At 41.3% G+C, this 26,299-nt stretch overlaps 1 long non-coding RNA gene across 1 annotated transcript; it reads right to left on the reverse strand.

Annotated features, from left to right (window-relative positions):
* Positions 1-7,552: 7,552 nt before the first annotated feature.
* LOC148055890 (uncharacterized) lies at positions 7,553-21,372 on the reverse strand. Its single transcript, XR_015704557.1, has 3 exons — positions 21,244-21,372; positions 19,530-19,621; positions 7,553-7,821 (listed from the first exon to the last, which is right to left on the reverse strand). It is a non-coding gene; the product is annotated as an uncharacterized LOC148055890 (long non-coding RNA).
* Between the last annotated feature and the right edge of the window lie 4,927 nt (positions 21,373-26,299).

Genomic DNA, 26,299 nt, shown 5'->3' on the forward strand with positions numbered 1-26,299 from the left:
TGTCTCTTTTAACAGTATTTTCATTAGTGAGAGGTATGTTGTCATGTCCTTCTTCAAGCCTCTCTATTCTAGAGGGAAGAAACAAAATTATTGACAACTGTTTCTCATCAGTCTGTTTTCGAAGGCTCTCAGAAATAGTGTTACTCTCTTCTGGGATTTTTCCATTATTTTTACATTTTTGTACTCCAGACAGGTTCTTAACAGTGCTGTGCAGGGCAGAAAAATTAATTACATTCTTTGCCACTTATGAAACCTCTGTTTGTACATCCTGCAATTGCATTAAAGTTTCCTGCAGCAGCATGTTCTTGACTCATATTCAGCTTCTAATCTACTATAAACTCCAGATATTTTTTTTTGCTTTTTCTGTAATGTACTTCCTTTGTTAGCAGAGACAGTGACAGCTAGCAGAGATACAGCCTAGAGGTACAAACAGCTGGTCTGTTTACAAGCTGCTCCCTGGTCTACATGGCTGTATATCCTGGTGTAATCTCCAGTCAGGATCTTAAAAGGCAAAACTATAACAACATCCCTAGACTGGGAATGGGAATTCATGCCACAGGAAACTCTAAAAGCTGCAAAGTAACAAACAGAGGGAAATAATTCTGGAGTCAGTTTAAAAAATATAAGGCTCACCAAGTCTCCTAATCATACTTCTCATAGAAGAAAACAAGTTATATTTAGGACATATATGGTCAAAAGCTTCTGGAGACTGGATTTTGGAGCTCTTAACAACATTTCAATCATCTGTAAATTACTTAAGAAATCAAAGTCATCAGTTCAATAGTAGTAGGTACTGGCAGTGTTCTTGGCTTGTTTCTGCACTATTTTGGGATAGGTGTAGAGAAGAGGGGATATCACACACCGAGACAACGCTCATACCCCATCTCCCATATGGAGCTCTATATATTTCTCCCTGATGATCTTGCATGAACCTCAAACTGACTCCAGAAAATTACAACTACAACTCATCAGTTTAACTCAGTTTCCTGCCATGACAAGGAACTGAACAGTCATAACCAAAGGAAGAAAATTTTGAGTTATTTTGAGACGAGAACAAGACAATGTGGCTTTTTTAATGAGAAAGGTATCTTCCAGTGAAGGAAACAGACTTTTGTGACAGAGCTGTGGAACTGTTGTTTCTTCTGCAGAGAGTTTCAGGCTGCATTTCTATTTAATTGGCATCAAGCCTAGCATCAAGCCCACTTTCAGAGTTACACTTTCCTCTGAGCTTTAATTTGCACTTAAAACTACCCTCCACTAACTGAACACTGTGTTACTATTACTATTTTCTTATCTACAACTTTTACTTTTAGAATGAAACTCTGCCCTCACCTAAGCTGTTCCTCTCCTGATCCCTCACTATTTTTTCTCTGCTTCACTGCCACCACTGTAGCTGAAGGGATAAACCCAGACAGCAAGCAAACAGTTGGCAGTGAAGGTAAAGATGGTACAAGTCTAATAGAGAAACTTACTGGAAACAAACAAAATTGTACAAAACTAAGCAGTGATACGTAGTCCTTTTTAATATCACCTGACCACTCTGTTGTCCAGGGAGCAGTGGGTGCTTGGGGTACATCAGGTGCCAAGGGGTATGTGGGTACGGAGCCACAGGCTGTATATGCGTTCAGCTCTCTGTTCCAGGTGTCGCAGGTTCTTTGTTCTGATCACTTTTATAATTTTTTCAGTTCTTCCTTTGAGGCTGGTAGTGCTTACCTCAGCAGCTGCTTTTCCTCCACCAACTTTTATATCCCTTTTTTTCTCTTCTTCTGTCTTGTTTAGGGAATGGTAAATCACATCGTGGTAGGTACTCTTTGTTTTCCTTTTGAGGGTGAGGTTAAGAATAGTTATACATCTGTTGTTGTTGGATAATAACTGGGTATCTCACACCAGCTACAAGCTCTTAACCTACACCACCACTGTCTTGACTGACTGTCATCCTTCATCTTACCTCTTAATTGCTCTTCGGCTGAGCAGGATTTCCTAGGTTATCATGAAGTAAGTCTGAGGTACAACTAGCTAGAATCTTTTAAAGGAAACAACTCTTTCAGTTCAAATTAATCTCAGTAAGCATATGCAGAGAACGACAACATACATCCCAAGGCCTGGGAGGTGTTGTTTTTCCAAACCATGGCTGCACAAGAAAATGTGTATTAAACAGAACCTGGCCTTAGCTTGAAGTGAAGTCACAGACCTGCTATCTGCTTCTCTGGGTACCTGAGTAAGTCCAAGCTATGGTTATTGTCAGATTTTAGGAATGTATTTCTCATTTTCTTTCTTCTTTTTCTGTGGGAAAAAACACACACAACTGCAAATGGAAAATCCCTCACTCCTTATATGAAGTAAGAGAGCCTTGAAATGTCAGTTCTTAATGTCTTTCCTCCACGCATGTACCTGAGTTCTCCTTGGGGAACTTGCTCTGTCAAGGACTCGGAGGACAATGTTGCTGCCTGTCAGGGGTCTGACAAAGTAAAGCCCAGCTAAAAGATGAAGCGTAGTACTGGAGCTGTTCTGTTAGGGAAGAGGCATGATGGAAAACCTATTACTGTGAGGCTGTCATCAAGTTAAGCCTCTCATAAAGGATGATTACAGGGTGCTACTTGCTTTTCTTGCCACTTTTGCTAGAATCCTGTGGCACCTGCACAGAGGCAGGCAGTAAAGCCTCCCCACACCATTTTGAACATGCTCCCCGGACCCGACACACAGCACTGGGCTCTGTCCTGAGCCGTCAGAGCTGGAGTATTGCTGTTAGATGAAAGGAGTTTGGTAACACCTTCAGAGATACTTTGCCAGTGCAAAAGTCTAATGGAGAGTGGAGACTAACAGTAGACTATCACAGCCTAAATGAAGTCACATCACTGCTGAGTGCTGCCGTGCCGGACATGCTAGAACTTCAATACGAACTGGAGTCAAAGGCAGCCAAGTGGTATGCCACAGTTGATATCGCTAATGTGTTTTTCTCAATCCCTTTGGTGGCAGAGTGCAGGCCACAGTTTGCTTTCACTTGGAGGGGCGTCCAGTACACCTGGAATCAACTGCTCCAGGGGTGGAAACACAGCCCTACCATTTGCCATGTACTGATCCAGACTGCACTGGAACAGGGTGAGGCTCTGGAACACCTGCAATGTATTGATGACATGATTGTATGGAGCAACACAGCAGAATAGGTTTTTGAGAAAGTGAAGAAAATAGTCCAAATCCTTCTGAAAGATGGTTTTGCCATAAAACAAAGTAAGGTCAAGGAACCTGCACAGGAGATCCAGTTTTTAGGAATAAAATGGCAAGATGGATGTCATAAGATCCCAATGGATGTGATCAACAAAATAACAGCTATGTCCCCGCCAACTAACAAAAAGGAAACACAAGCTTTCTTAGGCATTGTGGGTTTTTGGAAAATGCATATTCCAAATCACAGTCTGATCATAAGCCCCTCTCTATCAAGTGACCCAGAAGAAGAATGGTTTCAAATGAGGCCCTGAACAACAACAAGCCTTTGAACAAATTAAACAGGAGATAGTTCATGCAGTTGCCCTTGGGCCAGTCCAGGCAGGACAAGATGCAAAGAATGTGCTCTACACTGCAGCCAGGGAGAACGGCCCTACCTGAAGCCTCTGGCAGAAAGCACGAGGGGAAACTCAAGGTCGACCCCTAGGGTTTTGGAGTTGGGGATACAGAGGATCCAAGGCCTGCTGTACTCCAATTGAAAAAGAGATATTGGCAGTGTATGAAGGGGTTCGAGCTGCTTCAGAAGTGGTTGGTACTGAAGCACAGCTCCTCTTGGCATCCTGGCTGCCAGTGCTCGGCTGGATGTTCAAAGGGAGGGTTCCTTCTACACATCATGTAACTGGTGCTGTGTGGAGTAAGTGGTGATTAGTAAGCACTGATCACACAACGGGCTCGAATAGGAAACCCCAGTCGCCCAGGAATCTTGAAAGTGATCATGGACTGGCCAGAAGGCAAAGATTTCAGAGTATCGCCAGAGGAGGAGGTGACCCGTGCTGAAGAGGCCCCACTGTACAATAAACTACCAGAAAAATGAGAAGCAATATGCCCTGTTCACTGATGGGTCCTGTCGTATTGTAGGAAAGCATAGGAGGTAGAAGGCTGCTGTGTGGAGTCCTATACAATAAGTTGCAGAAACTGCTGAAGGAGAAGGTGAATCAAGCCAGTTTGCAGAAGTGAAGGCCATCCAGCTAGCTCTAGACATTGCTAACTGAGAAAAGTGGCCAGTGCTTTATCTCTGTACTGTCTCATGGGTGGTGGCAAATGCCTTATGGAGGTTGTTACAGCAATGGAAGCAGAGCAACTGGCAGCACAGAGACAAATCCATCTTGGCTGTCTCATTGTGGCAAGATATTGCTGCCCAGGTAGAGAACCTGGTTGTAAAAGTACGTCACATAGATGCTCACGTACCCAAGCGTTGGCCACTGAAGAACATCAAAACAACGAGCAGGTGGATTGGGCTGCTAGGATTGAAGTGTCTCAGGTGGATCTGGACTGGCAACATAAGGGTGAATTATTTATAGCTCAGTGGGCCCATGACACCTCAGGCCATTAAGAAAGAGGTGCAACATATAGATGGGTTCGTGACCGAGGGGTGGACTTGACCATGGACACTATTGCACAGGTTATCCATAAATGTGAAACATGTGCTGCAATCAAGCAAGCCAAGTGGTTAAAGCCTCTCTGGAGGACGATGACTGAAATATAAAATATGGGGAGCCCTGGCAGATTGATTATATCACACTCCCACAAACCCACCATGTGCTTACAATGGTGGAAGCAACCACCGGATGGTGGGAAACATATCCTGTGCCCCATTCCACCACCCAGAACATGATCCTGGGCCTTGAAAAACAAGTCCTATGGTGACTTGGCACCCCAGAAAAAATTGAGCCAGACATCAGGACTCATTTCTGAAACAACCTCATGGACACCTCGGCCAAAGATCATGGCATTGAGTGGGTATACCACATCCCCTGCCATGCACAAGCCTCTGGAAAAATCAAACGACACAATGGACTGTTAAAGACTACACTGAGAGCAATGGGTGGTGGGACATTCAAACACTGGAATACACATTTAGCGAAAACCACCTGGTTAGTCAACACTAGGGGATCTGCCAATTGAGCTGGACCTACCCAGTCAAAAGTTTTACATACTGTGGAAGGGGATAAAGTCCCTGTAGTGCACATAAAAATTATGCTGGGGAAGACAGTCTGGGTTATTCCTGCCTTGGGAAAAGGCAAACCCATTAGTGGGATTGCTTTTGCTCAAGCACCTGGGTGCACTTGGTGAATAATGCAGAAGGATGGGGAAGTCCAATGTGTACCTTGAGGGGATTTGACTTTGGGTGAGAATAGCCAATTATTTGAATTGTATGATGTTAGTTGCTATGTAATACTGTATGTCACGACTACTATGGTTACTGTATGCTGTATCAATGGTATTACAGTAAGAATCACCCAAATTAATGAAGAATGAATTTTGATGAAAGCGAGCAAAGTGCAGCAATGATAGAACCAGACAAGCGTAGCAGTGATGGAATCAGAACTGTCTTCAGCATGCAGCAATCCAACACCACACACCATCTCTCCTGCCCTGAAGGACTGTTATGACAGATGGAGCCCAAAGTCATGGACTAAATGAACTCAACATACATTTTAGAGGGATGGCCCATAGACTAAGGGAATGATATCTCTGTGTGTATATCAAAACACAGGAAAGGTGGTGGTGATTAATTGGGATGTATTGGAAAGTATGGGACCTGGGCATGATGTAGATGGTATAGAATAATGGCTAGATATTGTCCTGGTTTTGGCTGAGACAGAGTTAATTTTCTTCCTAGTAGCTGGTATAGTGCTGCGTTCTGGATTTAGGATGAGAACAATGTTGATGACACACTGATGTCTTAGTTGTTGCTAAGCAGTGCTTACACTAAGTCAAGGACTTTTCAGCTTCTCATACTGCCCTGCCAGCAAGGAGGCTGGAGGTGCACAAGAAGATGGGAGGGGATGTGGCCAGGACAGCTGACCCAAACTGGCTAAAGGGCTATTCCATACCGTATGATGTCACGCTGAACAAAAAAACTGGGGGATGTTGGCCAGGGGACATGGCTGCTGCCCGGGAACTGGCTGGGCATCGGTCAGTGGGTGGTGAGCAACTGCATTTTGCATCACTTGTTTTGTATATTCTTTTATCGTTATTATTATTTTCCCTTCCTTTTCTGTCCTATTAAATTGTCTTTATCTCAACCCACAAGTTTTACCTTTTTTCCAGTTCTCTCCCCCATCCCACTGGGGGGGAGTGAGTGAACGGCTGTGTGGTGTTTAGCTGCCTGCTGGGTTAAACCACAACACCCCATATGCAGTGAAATGCTAACGAGGATGCATTACAGAGAAGAGAATAAATAGGTTTTCTTAAAAAAATTATTGACTCTAGAGACAATATTTCTAATTGAGAAACTGGCATCTTAGTGAAAAAGTTACTGATGGTAATAATGAAAAACAGAGTAGGATAGACAGCTTTATGAAATGGATATCTAAGAACCAAAAAGAAACTAGCTCCCTGAAACAACCCCTTCAAAACTGGAAGAGCTAGTCTAGGTGCACCTTAAGCTGGGTGTGATCATGAGTGAGTGGTAGGTGGTCAGGAGGTGCAAAACTCATGGTTTCTCAAGAACAGGATTTGTCAGAGCACAACAAATATGACAGCAGCTGTGCTAATGATGAGGTGCTTGGTTGGACCTCCTGGTGTGGCATGCAGCTTGAGAACAGGGGTAACTACATTTGCGTGTCTAACATGAGCCCGGTCCTAAGCTACCTTTGTGTTCCATCATCGTAGTCGATATGATCTGAAAACCTAGTCATCTCTCCCTAACAGACACCTATGTTTGGTCAAATGAATTTCCCTGGAGACTCCATTGACTATAGTGACCAGGAACTTGAAGAAATAGCCCACACATAGGTCACCTGCCAGTAAGGATGCCCTAGGATATCTTGGCTTACCTCAAGCTGCAGATGTGGCATCATATCTGCCAGTCCTATATGGATACCTTGGATATACCAGATTATTTTAAGTGGCAATAAATGGTTGTGTTGAGGCAATTAATTGAAGTCCTAGTGACAACAACAGCAGTTCAGTGTCACTTACTTCTGCCCACACAAGATTTTCATGTTGTCCTCATTTTTTTAGTGCCTCATGAACTTTAGCATAAACATTTCCAGATCTTTTTGAGGCAGGGAAACTCTTCTGGGCTCAATTCACCAGCTCTTGAGATGTGGAAACTGCATCTAGAACTACCCTATTAGAGTATACTGGCACTGCATGATGACACTCACCCAGATGAATTGCATCTGGATCACTTACTCTGAATAATGTCCCACTTCCACTTTTACCTGTTTTGTCATGTCATGCTTTTAAATAAGAAAGACATTCTTGATGAACAAAACTGTTGTTGTTTGTATTGTATTTTACTTTTCAGTGAAGTCATAAGCTTTAGCACATACTGAGTATTCTAATTTTGAGACAGTTGTAAAAAGTCTTCAGCTTTTGAGAGAAATAAAAGTCACCAAAAGTATGTCTCCATGTTCTCAAAATTTATCATTTTTAAAGAACTTTAAAGTTTCAGTGGGGAATTCTCAGCCATTCTGTAGGAACTTCTCATAACAGAAAAACATTTTAAGATTCTTTCAATCACAAGACGTGGAAAGAGCCGTGGTGCAGGCTACCCTACCCCACTGCTTCAGGTTGACTTTAGGTTGACTTTAGGTTGACTTTAGGTTGGCTTCAGATTGACTTTAGGGTCTTCAGTAGTTTTAAAACCTGGAAGATACAGAAAAATTGTCAAAATTATTGCTATACAGCCCCCAAGTTTATCTGTTGATTTATCTTTTGAATGCTTTGCTGTATTTTATAGACAAAGACAATTAGCAAGAAGTAGCTATTCATTATCCTTCTCCATTTATCTGTGGGCAGAAAGGTGTATCCCAAAGGCATCATTGGCATTACAGTGATATGTTGTCACAAATGATTCATTGCCAAATTCAAGCTAGTTGACTGCAGTACACACTTTACATTTGCAAGCATTTCTTACAGTTTTATTTGTGTCTTGAAAATAATAGATTATTACCTTTTCGACCATGCAGTAACAAAGTTTATCAAAAACATTTTTGTACCTCCATGGTTTGCGTCACCAGTGGCCACAGGAAAAAAGTTTGTAATTTTCTACATTGGCTTTAAAGTCTTTCTCAATTGAAAGGCAAGTTAATATTTTGTGAATGATGCCTGAAGCTGTTATCTTAAGAAGATAAAACATTTTAGCTATTGGAAATCTTGGAATAACGCTATTCGTTTTGCTGTCAAATTAGAGTGACCTGCATTAAAAAATTGTGTAATATATGGTAGAGTGTTGTAGTGGCCATTTTCTTTTCTTATGAATAAATGTTCCAAAGGTTTTGTTTTGTCTCAGTTAGGAATTATTATGATCATTTACATGCTTACAAGAAATTGAGAAAATATGTCTCTGTAAAGTACAGTAAGTCTTATGGGAACTATTGCTTTCTCTACTGAACCATTTCTGTACTCATTCCAGGAATGATCATTCCTTTGTTCCATCTTAAGGACTGTGTCTTGATTTGTTGATGAAATGCTATTATCACGATCTCTACTGTATCATCAGCCACATGAAGAAGTATTGTCACAACTACTTCTAAATCAATAATGCGCAGATTCCCACTTGGATATAATCACTCCAGCCCACAAAGTGTAGGGCTAATAAACACTTGTTGTGATACAGCTGGTAGTTAGCTCTGCTTTTGATAAACATTTTGGATAAAGTCCTCTTCAGATATGAAAATGTTCCATGTGTAGTATAATCCCAGCTGCAGTTCTTTGCTTTTTGCACTGCTATGGCCGGTGGAATAATTTTTGTAAACAATTTATAAGGAAATTTTATATCCTTTCGTTTTAAGTGTGCTCTCTATATGTAAACTAATGCCTGAGATCCTGTCCACAGGACCTCCCCTCAGACACCAGTGTGGCTTGGGGGAATGAGAGCCATCTTCAGGCAAAAATAGTTCCACTCCAGTTGTACAAAGTCCCTGTGGTGCAACACTTCCCTCAGCTCTTCCCAACTCTTTGATGGGTTTCTTGATTTGCCAGCAAGATTCTGAGGCAGTTTCCAACTTCCTTCTTCTTCATGGCATCTTCCACCCCGGTGAAACAGTTTGCCTTGAGGTTGAATGTGAAGGGAGCCCATCTCTTTTCCTAGCTCCAGGCTCCTCATCAGCCAAGGACAGGCTGACACTCAGTGTACAGAGCCCAACGGGGCTGGACTCCTTCTCTCCTCATAAGATGAAGAAGTTGAACGAAAATATATGGAGATTTCTGATAAGACATCTGCCAAGGATCTCTAGCTTCTACAAGAGGGCTTATTCCCAGGTTCAAAGCTCCGCCTTGCACACACTATGTACTAAAGCTTTGCAATAAAATACACTAGAATCTGTGTAGGGCAACTGTTGCTCTTTATATGAGCATTCATTGGCCTTTCTAGAAGTTTCTCACTTGTGTGCAATCTACCTGAGCTGTAAGTGAAGGGATGTGTATTGGGTCTGGCTGAGAAGGAGTTAATTTTCCCCATAGCAGCCCTCATAGTGCTGTGCTTTGTATTGGTAGCTAGAAAGATGGTGATAACACACCAGCATTTTGGCTACAGCTGAGCAGTGCTCACACAGCATCAGGGCCATCTCTCCAACATTCCCCCCTCAACAGCAGGCTGGGGGGTGGGTAAGATCTTGGGAGGGGACATAGCCAGGACAGCTGACCCAAACTGACAAAAGGGATATTCCATACTATATGACATCTGTTCAGCAATAAAAGATAAGAGAAAGGAGGGGCGGAGGGGCATTCGTTATTACGGTGTTTGTCTTCTGGAGCAACCACTACGTGTACTGAAGCCCCACTTTCCGGGAAGTGGTTGGACATCTCCTGCTGATGGGAAGTAGAGAATAAATCTTTTTTTTCCTTTGCTTCCACACATGGCCTTTGCTTTTGCTTTATTAAACTGCCTTTATCTTGACCCGCGAGCTTTTTTTCCATCTTATTTTCTCCCCACCCTGTCCTGCTGAGGAGGGGAGTGATAGAGCGGCTTGGTGGGCACCTGACATCCAGCCAAGGTCAACCTACCACAGGATGTTATATGTATAAATGCCATACAATGTTCTAAAGGTTCTCAAACATGAAGTCTCATCTATGATTTTTTAATTTCAAGCGTGCATTTCCGAGCAGTGTTAGAACAACACAGATTTCCATTTTGGAGGCTCTGTGGTTATTTTCATTAAAAAGCTACATTTTATGACACTGAATTCTATTCTGAAGCCAGTGTTTAATCAATAGTTACATGACTCTGTGTTGGTCTGGCCAGATTTCATTGATGATTGATTCATTCTTCCTTTCACTCATACAAGAAAGGAAAAGGAAAAAAAACCCTCTTAAAATAAGGGCTCATTAGCCATCTTACAATTGCCTGTAATAATTTTCTATCTGACTTTATGTTTTAACAGTTGTAGCAGGTTGCAGTGGTACTCAGCAGTAGATGAATTCAGATTTTTGTATGCTCTGAAGCTAAATTATACAGCTCAGATTAATTGTTCATTAGAACTCAGCAGTGTCTGAGACCCTGCAACATCACTGTCAGAATGTCTGATATTTGGCAGAAAGTATTCGGGGAGCTAAATGTTTTTAACTTGTGTATGTGCTGACTACCTGAAAACTTTACTGCCTGCAAATATTTGAAAATTATAAGCAGTGAAGCTGGTGAAGGTGTTTGAAAAACACATACCTAGTAACAAAGGCATAGAATTATAAGCCAGAAATGTGATGGGTGAATATTTTTTTTTAAAGAAACTATTTTTGTCAGGCAAAAATTTCTATCAGTAAAATCTGAGAGAGGGGAGTAATCTCACAATATAAATTCCGTTAGCTCATCACTTAAGATCGCTGCAACAATTCTACATTTGCTAGTAGAGAGAAAAATGCAGTAATAGTATTTTTATGGTGATAGGGGCATTGATTAAATGACACAATAGGTTTTTTGACTGTATTGAAGTTTGTAGGCAAAATTAAATTAAACAAAATAATTCTGTGGCACCATCACAAAAGGGAAGTTAGAAAAAAAGGTCAGAAAGTAAAAAAGAATGTTTATCAAATCCACATCAGTCTACCAATATTTCTTGCATGTTGTATGTGGAAAAAACCTGATCAGCATTACAAGGCCACAAAAATGAAGGAGAAATCATATCATGGTTGCATGTGCAATCACTGTTCTCTCCCCTCTGCAAGGAATATCATTACACTGTGTGGGATGAATCGGATCACAACAGGGGAGAAAATAGCACAGAGGAATAGAAGTAGACTGTATCATGATGGATATGGAGAATTAATCAGAGAACCAAGATTATTCAGGCAGTTATAAATTTAACTTTTTTCTTTTAAAGAAAAAGCTTGAAAGCAATCTTTGTCTCTATAACCTTAATAATCTCCTCCTCAGAAGCAGCTTGCCATGTGGGACTTACAGCCTTGCTGGCCCAGTGGTCCAGCACTCCAGTTGTGTATTAGCTGTTGCCCAGAGAAGACTGTCATCCCAGACATGAGATGGTTGGCTGATGTCCGATTCCATATCTTTAGAGGCTGGTTAAAGGTGCCTGACCCTGTTGGACTGAGCAGATTTTGCTTTATGTGCCAGGATCTGATGGGACTACATATAGGTGTAAGAAGTATGGCCAGATCAACCAGATCTGGCTCAGCTTCCCATTCTCTAGGATCTTCCAGAACGCACTGGTGCTGCTTGGCAGTGCAATAAACTAATGCATAAATCCTCTTCCCTCTTTTTTAACTTGTTATGGCACTTTGTCAGCAATATTTTTTCTTGAGGATTTCAGGCTTTAGTGGGGAGCTTGTGGTTTTTAACAGTTTATAACTCAGCCAAAGTTAAATGGAATTTGATGGGACAAAGTATTTCTTTAGCCTGAGGGCTTTCTCCCTGCTGAATTTTGAAGGTTTTTCTGCAAACTGCAGGGATGAATTAGAGCAGCTTTCAAAAGCAACAAGAGCCTAGCTAGAATGGGATATGCTAGCCTCTCTTTTGGGGGGTCACTACCACCTCCCTTGCAAAGGGACCTGTGGTCATTTTAAGGGCTTCCTGTGGTCTATGGGCATTGCTATGCAACCGCATATATGGAATACCAAAGTAAAAAGAGCAGTTACCTGTGACAGGAAAACCTGTGTTCCCAGCCTCTGTATTCACCTCCCAGAAGCTGTGTCACCAGAAAATGATATCAGCTGTATGGGCCACAGAGAAAGCAAGGAAATGTTTTTCTGGAGCCTGGTGGCTGGGGAGAGAGGTGAGGTGGGATTCTTGCCTCATTTTAGGAAAGAAAAATCTTTACTTCATCAAGTGTTAATATGACAATAGATTTGTCCTATCTACATTTTAGCTTCTGTAGATGTGTAGGGTGAGTCATCTCACATGATTAGTATGTCTGAACACTGTAGTGTTCAGTGACTCCTTCCAGTCAATGGAGAGAAATAGGCACTTCTAGGGCACTGTACATCTTACAATGTGTCTGCATACACTATGATGAGATGAATCACACCACAGGAATGCTGTTTCTCTTTTTAATTATGAAGAAGGAAGTTGTTTTGAGGTGGTCATCTACAAATTAAACATCAACACAAGGTCAGAGAACTTCCCCTGGGGTGTGAACAGCCGTGAATTAAGGTGAGGAGGTTGCTGGGGATGTCCCTCCGCTTTAGTCAAGATGGTTTACAATGCCCAGGGCCTGGAGGCAGCAAACCTGTCTGACCCCCATGGAGATGGGGAACCTGAGGGCTTCCAGTTGCCCCAGCTCCTTAGCAACATAAAGGCCTGGGACCCATCTTCCCCCTCCCTGCTGAAACTGCTTCAGGGCTTCTTTGAACTGTTCATCTGCTACCTGCAAGGCTGACTGGGGGCTTAGGAAATATTTTGAAAAGATAGAAACCCTGACAAAATGTAAACATTTCAGGATGTGTGTTTCTTGGGGATATTTAAAAATTTCAGTTATGTGACTTTTGTTCAAGAGACTCGTCTGAAGTCCCAGGGTATTCTGCAGAACAGAAATCTTAGCTGTTGGCCACCTCTGTTAAGTGTATTATTTTCATGGAGAACAGAAGACTTAGTAACTACCCTGATTACTGGGCTCAGTTCTCAATAAAGTGACCCATTTTATTGTCTGTCTTTGCTCTCAGGCAAAGGGCTGTCACACTTTTACAAGGATAAAGCTCAGGGCTTGTCAACAAAGGGCAGGTAAGGCATGCTGGACAGAAACCTCCTTATGTTGCAGTTGTGTCTACCGAAGTCTGAAGTACCTGCCTCATCTGCCTCTCACCTTTCCGCTGCCCCATTCCTACCTTATATGTGGCAGCAGAATTGCTGGCATGGATATGCCAAAAGAGTCTGATGCGCAAATAACAAAATTATAAACCTTCGTTAAATCTGTTGGAATGAGCTGGGAGCAGCTCTGCTGGCATCTGTGATGCAGCAGGAGGAGGGTTGTGAACAGCTGGAGGAAAGATCCTGAGCAGTCTTACAGGCCACTGACACAGCTGTTTGCTGAATGCACATCTGTCTATGTCTCACTGACAAAGAAATATTGGCAAAATCGTATCACTATCGCTCCAAGTCAGAGCAATTTGATTTCAGAGTATACAGTTGGGGATTTATATTAGTGTCTTATTTTTCTAGAACTTCTAAAATTCTTGTACAATGAATTAAATGTGCCACACATAGACAGGTGTTGGAAAATAACAATTCAAAATGCATGTAGACATTTGTGCCCTATGCCCGATCTCTTTCCTTTGTTGGGGAGGACAAGAGCAGCTTGTCCTTTTAGGAAGCATCTGACCATCTCTGCTTTCTCATACGTTACATATTATTATTGACTGAACCATCTGTAATTTCATAATACTCTCTATTAAATAATTTTTCTTTATCCACTGTTTCTATTAGCAGTTTAATAATTCATCTTGCATGGTATTTCTTCCACGTAATTATAATATATCTGACAGTGCTTAATTGAAGGTTTAATAATTTCTCAATTTGTTTACTTAGAGGATATTAATGACACTAGATCTCCAACAATGATTAGGCTTGTCTAAGATAACCTTCATTTTCCTTTGAATGCCCTTTTCTGAACAAGTGTGTATGAAAGGATTTTCAGTATTCTGAGTATGCTATAATGTCTCATGTCTCATAATATTTCAAAGATATGGTTAGTAGCTTCTTTCTGGGACATTGCATTTACTTAAATCAGCATCATTATGCCCATTCCACATGGTCATTTCATCTAGTTTCTCTTTTATCTTAGGATAAAAAGGAGTGACAGGATTTTATACTTGTAAGCCAAGGCTCCCTCCTAGAGAAATTCCAGACACTGCTCAGGAAAGTTATCAGTCCCTACCTATTTACCTTCTGTTTTAAGTTCCACAATGACATGTAATGTTGGAGGGATGTCTTTAACCCCTTGTTAGCAGGAAGCTAACTAGGAATATGCCTGAGTCTTCCTCAGCTACATCAGTAGACTGCATTGCTTGAAGATGTGAGCTGCCTGCTACTATATAGTGGCTCAGGAAAACTGCGTTCAGTGCTAATGTGGAGATTAGTATCTATCTTCCTGTGGTTTACAGTGCTACAAAGTGTACCTCCTTTATCTGGCCAATAATCTGAACCCTCTACTCTTCTGACCTGGTGAAAACAAGTGAAATCTGATGTCTTTTCTTGTCTTTTGATCAAGATTAAAGAGCTAAGTACATCGATCTACTCCTGGCTAAAATGAAACCCCTTTGACACTAGTTTCATAGTTTTCTGTTACTTATGGTGTTGCTTTCAGTACATCGTGGTCTTTTATTGTAGACAAACACTTACTGGAATTAGTTCATTCCATAGTACAGAAAGATCATGAACTTCCATTGTAAATTCTTGCCCTGCGGTCTCAAAAATATTATACATGCCAAGAGAGACGATACCTAAGAATTTGGGAGCAACTATCTCTGTGTGCTAGATTTTGTAGAATACAGAAGATTGAATGTTTTTGGAGATACTGTTGGTAACAAGATGTAAATTGTCAGGGACCATCTTCTGTGAACTTGATTGACCATGATTCAGACAAATATCATTTAGAGATTTAGCAACGTTTAGGAAATCATGTAGAAGTTTTGCTTTTTTTTTTCTCTGCTTTCCTTTCCCAGTGGTCACCTTTTGTACTAAATTTTAAGTGGATTTATATTTAAATTCCTGTTTATGCAAAAAGGAAGGCAATGCAATATTGACCTTTCAGTTTCATTATAATAATATCATGGTATTCAGTATAAGATTTACTTCTGACATAAATAACCTCAAAGTATTCATTCCAAACATATAGTGTTGCAAAAATGAATTTAATTATGTATAATTATAAATATAGGGTTTAGATGTTTATTAAAATGTCTCCTATTTTTGTGAACTGCAGAGATGTTTTGATGAACCTAATTTTTAAGATGATTCGGCTACTTACTACGTATGTGATCCCCTCTACTCAGCACTGGTGAGACACATCTGGAGTGCTGGGTATGGTCTTGGGCTTCCCAGTGCAAGACAGGCTTGAACATACTGGAGTGAGTCCAGTGCAGGGCCACAAATTTGATTAAGGGAATCTTATCTATATGGATAAATACCTGATGGGAGGGAATGAAGAAGACAGAGCCAGGCTCTTCTTAGTGGTAACTGTTGAATATGAGGCAATGGGCACAAACTGAAATATGGAAAATTCAATTTAAACATAGGAAAAAACTTCTCAATCATGAGAGTGGTTGAACACTGGCACAGGCTTCCCAGAAAGGCTATGAAGTCTCCATCCTTGGAGTTATTCAAAATGCAACTGAACACAGTTGTGAACAACCTGCTATAGCTCACACTGCTTTGACCAGAGGGTTGCACTCAACAATCTCCAGAGATGCCTTCCAATCTCAGCTGTTCTGTGATTCTGCAATACTTAAATTTCTCTATTTCTTAAGTTTTATCCAATCATACTAATATTCTTTTATCACCCTTGGAAAGAAATTAACAGAACAAGCTCTCTAAAAATGTCAGTTCCTTTGTCTAATTATTTGGAGATAATCTGGGAGAGCATTTTCCAAGTAGTCTCCATTTTGGAGCTGTGATAGTCTTTGGTACACACACTCAGTAGTCTGTGTGCATGGTTGAGGCTTTCCACTCCATATGTTGATGTGTAGTTGCAGAGGTACCAAAAAGGCACACACAACTTGATAACTAAGGGCTTGCAGCTGATCCTATCTATCTGATGCCTGTGCAAAATTTCTAGGAGGCTCTAGAGAATCTCGGAGGACTTCACATACACAAACTTGCACATCCTGTTCAAGGGCCAGACACATTTGCTAGCTGTCCCAAAGATAGCAAGTAGGTCTGAGCTCCAAACAGTACTACTGATGCAGCCCTGTGGCTGTGCTGGCTCCACAAACTGGTGTCCTATCTGTATCTTTAGAAAGTTAGGCCCTGGTTCCCTTGGAATCTCCAGTAATTACACAATGAAACCCCAAATCTCACCTGTATGTGATTTGGCTTCTTTACCTTGAGAGCAACGCTACTGGCCATGTAAAATACTTGTTTATAATTAAAATGTTATGAAGACAAATATGGGAAGATCTTTTACCAAATTGCAGTTTAATTTCTGTCATCATGTCGCAGATTGGTGTGATTCAGCATTGTGGTACTTTCTTTAAATCGTTACTTCCTATTTTTTCAAAATGCAAGAACAGGCATTTGAATTAAAAAATATATGTAATTTGATTCATGATTCTTGCTGTCATATTACAAATGGTTTTAAATTTATTTTACCTAATGAGACAAGTACAAGGAATTTGGGTCTAATATTAAGATGAATAACTATCACACTGGCAGTGAATAGGTTTCCTATTTGTTTTTGTGTTTGTGCACTAGACTGTAGCCCAAGTCCTGCTCAGCTTGGCTGAGTGCTCAGTTTTAATCAACAGCCTATTTATGGGGCACAGCAGTACTGAGGTATGTTGGGTTGAACATATACTTCTTTCTGTGTTATCTTTGGTACTTTCCTCCTTCAAATATTCACTGGTGTGAAATATATGAGAATGTAATACAATCTGACATGTGTAGGTTGAAGCAAAGTAATCAATCTGTATGAAGTGATAACCTAATTTTCTCAGAAAGATTCAGCAGTAGCAAATAAGTCTTAATAGTTCCTTGAGCTAATATAGCCAGAGCTGAGGGGTAAACCTATTTTCACAACCCTACTTTAGGACTAGTCATCTTAACAAGCGTCAGTTCTTCAGCTTGTAGAAAGCTTGCTTATAAATCAGAAACCCATGGGCTTGGGTTTAACACAGAGATTAAGGTTCCGCTACGGAACAGTAGTGATGCAAAACATCCTTAGAAAAGTCAGTGCAGTGTAAACAGTAGTGCAGTATATGCCTAGTGTCCCAGCTGTAGGAGCTGCCTGAGCCATCCAGGGAAGGAAAAACAAGAGTCACATTAAAGATTGGATCTTCCCCCTACTCTCCTCCCATCATTTATTTTCCCCTGTTATTGGGCATTCAGCCTTCACAAGGGCTGAAAGAGGAATTCCTTGCTTGGATAGAAGGTACTGTCTCTTGTGTGCCCACAAAGTCGGTTTAGATGCCCTTCCCTGACCAGCAATCCTATTCTGACCAGGGAAGGAGAGCCCCTCTTCCTTCCTGAGGTTAGAATAAGATTGGGCTCAGAGACCTGTAGGTGGGCTTATGGTAACCATCAGCCATCCAGACTGGTCTCAGATAGTCCAGGAGGGCCAGACTGTAGGCCATCCTCGACTCCCATGCCATTCTCTGGCATGCCATCCTCTGGCATGCCATCCTCTGGCAAGCATGTCGGTCCTCCCTGTGGTAGGATTTAGCACAAGGAGACTGCCAGCATCACCTTTCCAACCCCGTCTTGGTTCCTCTCCTGTCCAGAAGGAGAGGAAAGGCATCTGCAATAAAGCCATATTACAGCTCCACTTTGATAAGGAGTATTGTGTAGATAGCTGTAATGTGGGTAAAAGGTTTGATATGTACCTGAGAGGCCTTGCAGATAACTTCAAAGCTGACCCTAATAATCACTGTAGATATATGTCTAATGACCAGTCTGTGAGTTGTTGTTGTTTTTTTGAAATCAAGGCGTAAAAAGAAGCAGAAGCCAAATTCAGATCACACAATTTTAAGCTGTGTGTATACCTGCCAGCAAAATTTATATCTGTTGAGATGTGACCAGGCAGTTGAGTCCAATTTGAATGAAACTGGAATCCATAAGAATTGAAAACATCATTTATATTCCCTATCACCGTGGTATGGCTACCTCTAAATACAAATATGTACGCAAATGCTTTAAAGCAGGGCTTAGGTACATGATTGAAATCTCTGTCTGAGCGAGAATGCAGACAGTTACATGATTTGTCCACAAAATCAAGTTATGCGCCCGAGGTTTTTGTAAATATATGTGCTGCTAGCATTTCAATATGGGCTCCTTAAAAGAATTTTTTGCTAGTCTCCCCCGCTTCCCCTGTGCACAGAGAAAAACTTGACCAGACAATTTCATATTAAACGGTTTACCTGAGAACATTTGTGCTTGCCTTTTAGAAACAACCATTTTGTGACTGCATTGAGAACCATGGCTGTAGTGACGATACCAAACATAGCTGTCTACTCCCAAGTCTAAGCCCAAGAAACCTATTAAGCCATTTTTTCCCAGGGCTGCAGAACTGTGGCCTCTGACAGTGTAGGACTGGAGAGAAGTCAGTGGTGTTACATTGTTATGTTCAGATCTTTGTTTTGTGTGCCTCGCTTTGGTGGCCCAACAACCATCTCTCACCAGCTGTGTAGGGAGACCGGATTCTGGAGAGAAAGAGCTCTGAAGCTTTTTACCTGGATTAACATGCTAGAGTATGTGATGTCTATAAAGTCCTGTGCCACGTGAAGGAGGATGAGGGGACAGGACCTTATAGACCTAGAGGAAGAGCCATGAGTGCTCTTCTGTGATAAACATACACATTCATGCTTTCCCCCCTGCAAACACAGTGTGACAACACTGCAAAACAGTATTTCCCTCCAGAGATACTAATACTTAAACCAATTTCTGCCGATGATTTAGCACTATTCAGGGATGAAGTGAAGTCAGCTGAAGCTAGGGGAAATCAGATCAACTTTTCATTAGTTTTGGTGACATAATTTGAAGAAAGAGCAGCTGAAGGCTCTCAGTGAATGCAGCTCAGTGTATTCTTCCTTATTATGAGCCCTACTGGGTGAACTCATTTAAAGCATGGGGAAATATCATTCTGTCTGGACTAGCCTGGACTGTAGCAAGTGCTTAGGTCATGCATGAGAGCAGTGGGAAGGAAGATGAGCACTTATCAGTGGAAGGAGATTTGTCTGATTGAAAAGTGTATCATTACCTGTCTGATGGCAAGAAGAGTGGGTTTCTGCATGCTGAGGTCATGATATTTCTGGTTCACCTTGGTGGTGCACTGGGACTAGCCACACTGCACTGAAAAAGAGGAAAGCCCAGGACATGTTCTGACAGAAAGGGTTATAGTGCTGTTGGGACCAGAATGCATGAACGAGTAAATGAAAACATGTGCCCATACTAAACAGTCGTGTATACCTAGGCTCCTCTCATCCAGACAGAACAACTTGGGAATCATAGTCTGTTTTAACTATTTCCTCTATTCTTACAAGCCCTTACTTTGTGTTTTTGGTGAGACAGTGATTCTGAACAAACAGGCACAAATACTCAATTGTAATAATCTATTTGCCCAACGATATAAAAACCTCCATGCAGTATAACAAACTACAACGCATGCAGATATGTCACCACAGCCAGGGAAAGCAGTCAAAGTGGGCAGGAAGAAAAGCTGCTCGCTATAGATGGAACAGATAGTTTCAGTGCATACTTAACAGTAATGAAATCAGCTATTTGACATCAGCTCTAGAGATATACAAGTTGTTAGTGTCATGACCTGTAATGCTGATGCAAATCTCCGCTTCAGCTAGATGTGGAGACCCAGTTCTTTCCAATAATTTAACAGCATTGCTGTGTGTGATGAAATAAGTCACTGGTCTAGTGGATCAGGCTTTCCCACTGTGTTAGGCTAGTGGGCTAGAATGAGGATGGAACAAGGGGAGGACTGAAGGAGACCTGCTGAACTGCTCCCAGGAGTAGGACCTTGAAATCAATGACGACCAAAGTCTCACTCCAGAAATGATCCACATCAGAGTCTGGAGTCAGTCAGGTGTCCCCAGTGATGGTCCAACTTGTCCAGGAGATCTTGTAGAAAAGTTCTTGCAGGGGGAGTTCTCAGAGAAAAAGGCTCCATTTGGGATAGAAAGCAAGATAAATTTCTATCACATGGATATAAGGGCATGTAGGACACCACCACCTGGAGCAGCTAATAGATGTTGCTAATTTCTATTTTTCACCTGGGACAGCCGATAGACAATGATGTTTCCTATTCTCACAGACCAATTTTTATTTTTGCAGATTGTTTTCCTGTTATTTCAGCTAGAACAGGGAATAGCAGTTGCTGTTTCCTACTTTTTCAGGATCTTTTCCCTCTTTTCCAGACTATTTTCCACCTTTCCAGAGGGTAAGTTGCTGTTACAAGTTCTTGGTTTTGCACTTATCAATGGTATCTCAGGATATCTCTGTTTTTTAGGTACCCAGCTGCACTTCAAAGGTGCCAGCTGTGCTTCTCAAGTATGCTTGCAGAGGCCTAGTTCCCAGGCTACCAGTTCCCAGGCTGGCAAGCATTTTCTCTGTCAGTATTTTCCCCCCTATAACCATGTCGCCTTTATGGCTGCTCCCATCAGCAACCCAAGCTCTCTGATCTAGAACGGCAATAGCACTCAGTATTTTTCTGGGGTACCTTAATGCTCACCCCGAAGAAGACGAGGTAGAAAAGATGTCCTAAAGTTTGTCTCTCTTCATAGGCTGGATAAGATCAGCCATTACCACAAACAAAAGTAAGTGCTGAGGATCCTAGTCACTGGTGCTTTTTTACCTGTGAACTAATGGACAATCCAGGAGAAGCGGCCAAAATAAAGAACAGCAGTAATCACCAGGGTGCAAACCTGCCAGGGAATCAGTAAAGCCATGATCCCTAAACTCACCTGAAGAAGGAGGAAATGCATTTGGGTTTGTCTTTTTCTGCTGAGAGTGTGTCGTTGGGAATCTTCATCTTGCATTGACGAACACTGGCTTCTCGGTGAGAAAATGAACATATAAACAGTGAGCAGAAGGGTTCTGGAATTGGACTGTTGCCTCTTGGTACTTAAAAAGTAGTCATATCAATCAAAAAAAAAGAAAAAGCTTGAGAACATTTTTGGCTTCATTATCTGGTGCATAATATCATTCAGATACTATGTGCAGTCATCAACACCCCCAGAGAATGCTCCGTGTCAGTACAGAATAGGTCAAGAAAGAAATTTTACATGGGGTCAGAATTACACAAGACAATGGGAGGAATATTCATCACCAGTAGGCACTAGCAGTGTAGTGCACCCTAGCAGAGCATTGCAGCTGGGGAGACTCGCAATCATTTTCTGAGTCATGTACATTGCTCAATTTTCCAACCCAAATTCCAATCTGCAAAAAGATATAATGTTTTTCTCCCTCATGGGGTGGGGCAATTTAAAGACAGATACTGAAAGTAAAAAATACAGTAAAAGCTCTGAGTTGCTGGAATACTACAGCAACAAGGTCTGTGCAAGTATTTAGCTTACATCTTTACTGTAAATAGCTTTTTTCCCAGAGGTTTCTCACTGTGCTACCTCCTAAATCATAACTCATTGCTGATGAACTAGAACAACGAGATGTACATTTATAGTCTTGGAGTTGATGGAAGCCACATTTCCAAGGCTACCCAGCAATAAAGTCTTATTCAACAGAGTGGAAACCTTTTGACAAGAACATACCCTTTTTCTGAGGCCACTTTAGGATCTGCAAAAGAATTCTGCAGGAAGGGCATCAGAGAGCGTGTGGCAAGCATGTGCCGCTTGTGTGAGGGGAAGGGAGTTAGACAGCCTGAATTAAGCAGTTCCCAGAAATACATAATGTGTCCTGGGGCTGATGCAGGATGTTGGTGTGAGGTGTCAAATGAAGAAGGATTTAAGTAGAGCCAGTAGAATTGATCTGAGCAGGGCTTTCTGGCAATATTTCTTTGCCCTCTGGCCCTCAGTTTTAATTGCTTCATTCACACTGCTCTCACAAAATTATCCACAAAACCGGCTAAGGGATTTCAGAGAGGATTAGCAAGATAACTCCTTAGAGCATACCGTGGTTGTGTCCAACTCATCGTACTCTGGAAGGGTAAAGGAGGGATGTCTAAAGATATCATTCAGTCCATCCATCTGCACTGGGGAGGAATCGGATCTTCTTAAACCTTCTTCAGTAGCTGTTTGGTGGAAACATGTCAAACAGTACAGTGAGTCATCACCATCGCTACAGCAATCTTTTGCATAATCAAAGATTCCTACAACAAACCCAATTCTTTCCTCCTAAATTATGTTTTCTAAGTCTCTTATCTGTCTTGTAAGCTCCAATAATTTTACATTTCTTTAGTGTATAAGGATCACAACTGGACCCACTATTCCGGCTGTAACTAATTACTTCCCGTGTCTTATATGTAGCTCCCCTGTTAAGAAGGTTCTAGAGTTGTTTTTTTTTACCCTGCAGGATCACATAGTTGACTCTTATTTTCTTACTGATCCATTATACCCTGTAGTACTGCTACCTGCCACATCATTTCCCATTTTGGACTATTCGTTTAACGTCTCCCTTAACGGACCACTTTGCTCTCCTCTTCACAGAATTCGACCTTTCAGATTTCATACTACTTTTTTCAGTTTATCAAGATTAATTTTAATTTTCAACCTGTTCTCCAGGGTGCTTACACACTTTTCTGCTTCATGTCATTGGAAATGTATATGTACTTTTAGTTATTAACAGTCCATGAAAAATACATAATCAGGGGGGTCAGGGCAAGTTTCTGCAGGACTCCATCCTTTTCAGTGTGACAAAAAGACACTGATAAGTACTCTTTCAACTCAGTTTAAATGTGTATTCTTCCAACTTGCTGTTGCAGCTACCTTCTTTTTACAACCCTCACAGTCATTTTATTTTCCATTGTCTTTATAGATTGCTCTGTCTCATATAAAGGTCTAAGGGATGGTGGTGACGGGACTGAATTAGCAGTGAAGTTCAACAAATGGTTTTACTAAACAAGCAGATCTGCGGCAAGAAGAAAGCAGTTGTACAACCTCACTGAAGTAAAGTCACCACAGCACTGGGTAAAGGAAAGATCATCACTGAAATCTAAAAGGACAGAGCAGTCCGATGAGATCACTGTTCTTTGCCTGAAAGCATTAGCCCAGCGTTGTAAGGTTTGGATGGGCAACATGTGATCAGTACTTGAGTAGCTCCAATTCCATTACAAATAAGAGGGTGGAAAAAGGAGCTGTTGGCTGCTTAGGGGACGCTTAAGGTACATTTCACAGAATCATAGAAATATCGGAAGGGACCTCAGGAGGTCATATAGCCCTGTCTCCCACTCAAAACAGGATCTACACCAATGCAGAATTAGCACTTCTGGCTTCATCCAGCCAATCCTGAAAATCTCCAAGGGTGGAGATTGCACAGTTGTTTCAGGGATCTGTTCCAGCGCTGTGACATCTTCCTAGTAATAGAGTACTTCCTAATGTCCAGTTCCATTTGCTTGGTCCCATGATGTTGATCTCTCCGCTTCAGATAGACAGCACAAGGAAACTATGATGGAGGTGTGTATTGGTCTCTCTGAACAAAAACAGCATATTCACAGATGGTAAAAGCTTGTAGGTTCAAAGATGCAACAGCAGTTGTTACAACAAAGGCAAGTTGCTTCATAGGACTCTGTGATGAAAGGCGGCGATCGAGCACTTCTCCATCCTATCTATCATCTCTATAGCCCCTGAGCCGACTCATCTAGACCAGCTATCACACTGTTATCTTTGACTTCAGGAGGCTCATGACACTATGAAGATGAGATCTGGTAGTTGTCTGATGGGTGGAAGCACATGGCAATATCTTGTAAGCAATAGCTTCAGTGAAGGTGGCTGTAATGTTGTGCTCAGGACAGTGATAACCCTGTTGCCCTGATTTGAGCATATCTGTTTTATAGAAGCAAAATTCTCCTTAAAGACAGAGGGGCTTAAAAACCAAGATATATTCGTATGTGTGCCCTCCAGCAGTATTTGACATTTCTCTATCATATCATGCAGTGGCATCATTGATCTTTGTGGTATTGACAGTACTGTTGAGGTCTTTACTCTAGAATTCCCATAATCTGAATCCCATAATCAGAAGCAAGTTCATCCTGAGATTAAACGATGAGCAATTGAACAGCCTCTTTTATCACAAAAAAAAAAAAAGGAAAAAAAGAAAATCAGCCCCTTTCATTTAACTTGTTTGGTTTTCTTCCACAAGGCTGAGAAAAACAACAGTGACACTGGAAATAATATGAATAATTAACTCCAAGGGTATGATAATAATTGTAAAATATAAATACTGCATTTTAAAAGTTTCATAAAACTACCAAGCAATTTCTGCAGCTTTTAGGTTTTATGTACAACATATATAGCAGAAGAGAAGGTATAACTTGATCATGCAGAATAAGAAAATTCATTTTCAAAACATCAAATATAGATACCTATGCAATATAGATACCTCCTTTTTTCATTTTCTCCAAAAGAAGGAAAAATTATAAAGAAAATAGGCCCAAATATTCAAAGGTGCTGGCTCCTTCTTGGGAAGTATGTAATGCACTCAAATATGACTTTTGGCAGCAGGTGTTCATGGGAGCTTTATGCCTTATATGAAATTTGCTGTTCACTTCTCAGGATTTTCCTAGTATTTACCAGATTAAAAATGACATTGTTTCTGATGAAGTCAATAGGGCCTGGTTGAGGCTTGCTTTGAGGAGGTAGGAAACAGGCATTCCCCAGCCCCAGGGAGAAAGTAGGGGTAAAAAATCCAGATTGACCAGAATGAAAGGTTTACTTTTTCCAACAAAAAGAATTTCCTGTTAAAATTGGTAACGTGTCAAGGCTGATGAATTTAATTCTCTCATGTTTTGGGAGGCAGAAGGAATTATAAAATGCACACATTAAAGCAGCAAAAATTATGACTTTTCTGGCAAATAGGCTAACACTAGCACCAAGCTTGCTTTTCCTCTGCCACTTGCACTGACAAGACTGGGGGTAGCTCTGTCAAAATCGAGAAAATGACAGTCATACCATAGTGCAGGAGGACAAGGAGACAAGTGATCTGTTCCTTGATTTTAATTTTAAAATGCTCATGCAGTACAGATCTGTCTTCTGGTTGTTCCTCTTCACTAAAAAAGCTAATGTTAGGAGTGCAGATTCAGCCCTTACCCTGTTTGTCAGAATACTGTCATTGCAACTGGTGTAAGCATCGTGGGTATTTAAACTCTGTGAAGAAATGCACTGGTTCCTCTCGTGTATGCTGTTCTTTAACATATAGAAAATGGGCAAGGTTTTTTTCTCAGTAAATGCCAAGAAAAACCATATATTTGATTTTTTTCCGCTACAACACACACCTCCCATCCTAGTATTTTGTGCTATAATTACACTTCAGTGAAAGCATGGAACAGGTCACCATATTGAAAACACCTCCTCAAAAATCAATGAGTGTTTCCTATTCTGGATTGCATTACAGATAAGAATGCGGCAGTAATCCTTTTCATGAGGGAAAAATAGAGAGACCTTTATATAGCACTATAAATGGTGTCTCTCCAGAGTGAGCAGCAGCGTTTCTCAAATAGCTGCTAATAAGACTAAATATGGTAGAGCGTTGCAGTGAATCACAGTGTTGTATTGGGTTATGCAACCCTCTAAGGTCACTTACATAAAGAAGTGAACAAATGAAGTGCAAGCAAGCTCCTCTGTTAATTAATTTGTAAGGCACACAAGTGGCATTTAAAGAGAAAACTTCTTATGGTTGTCTGTTGCAATGGGATCCAAGACTGACAACTAGTGTAATTGTTCTTGGAGTTTCCTGAGCTCATCTGAAACAACCACTGGCTCCATACGCTGTCGGGAATAATGCTGGTAGAAGCCACTCAGCCCTCCCTTGGATCCCCACTGGCTTCAGGCAGTGCTGCTATGGCTCAAA

The sequence above is a fragment of the Nipponia nippon genome, unplaced genomic scaffold, assembly GCF_047370975.1.
Source record: "Nipponia nippon isolate SJK-2023a ecotype South Korea unplaced genomic scaffold, ASM4737097v1 scaffold_2, whole genome shotgun sequence".
Lineage (NCBI taxonomy): Eukaryota > Metazoa > Chordata > Aves > Pelecaniformes > Threskiornithidae > Nipponia > Nipponia nippon.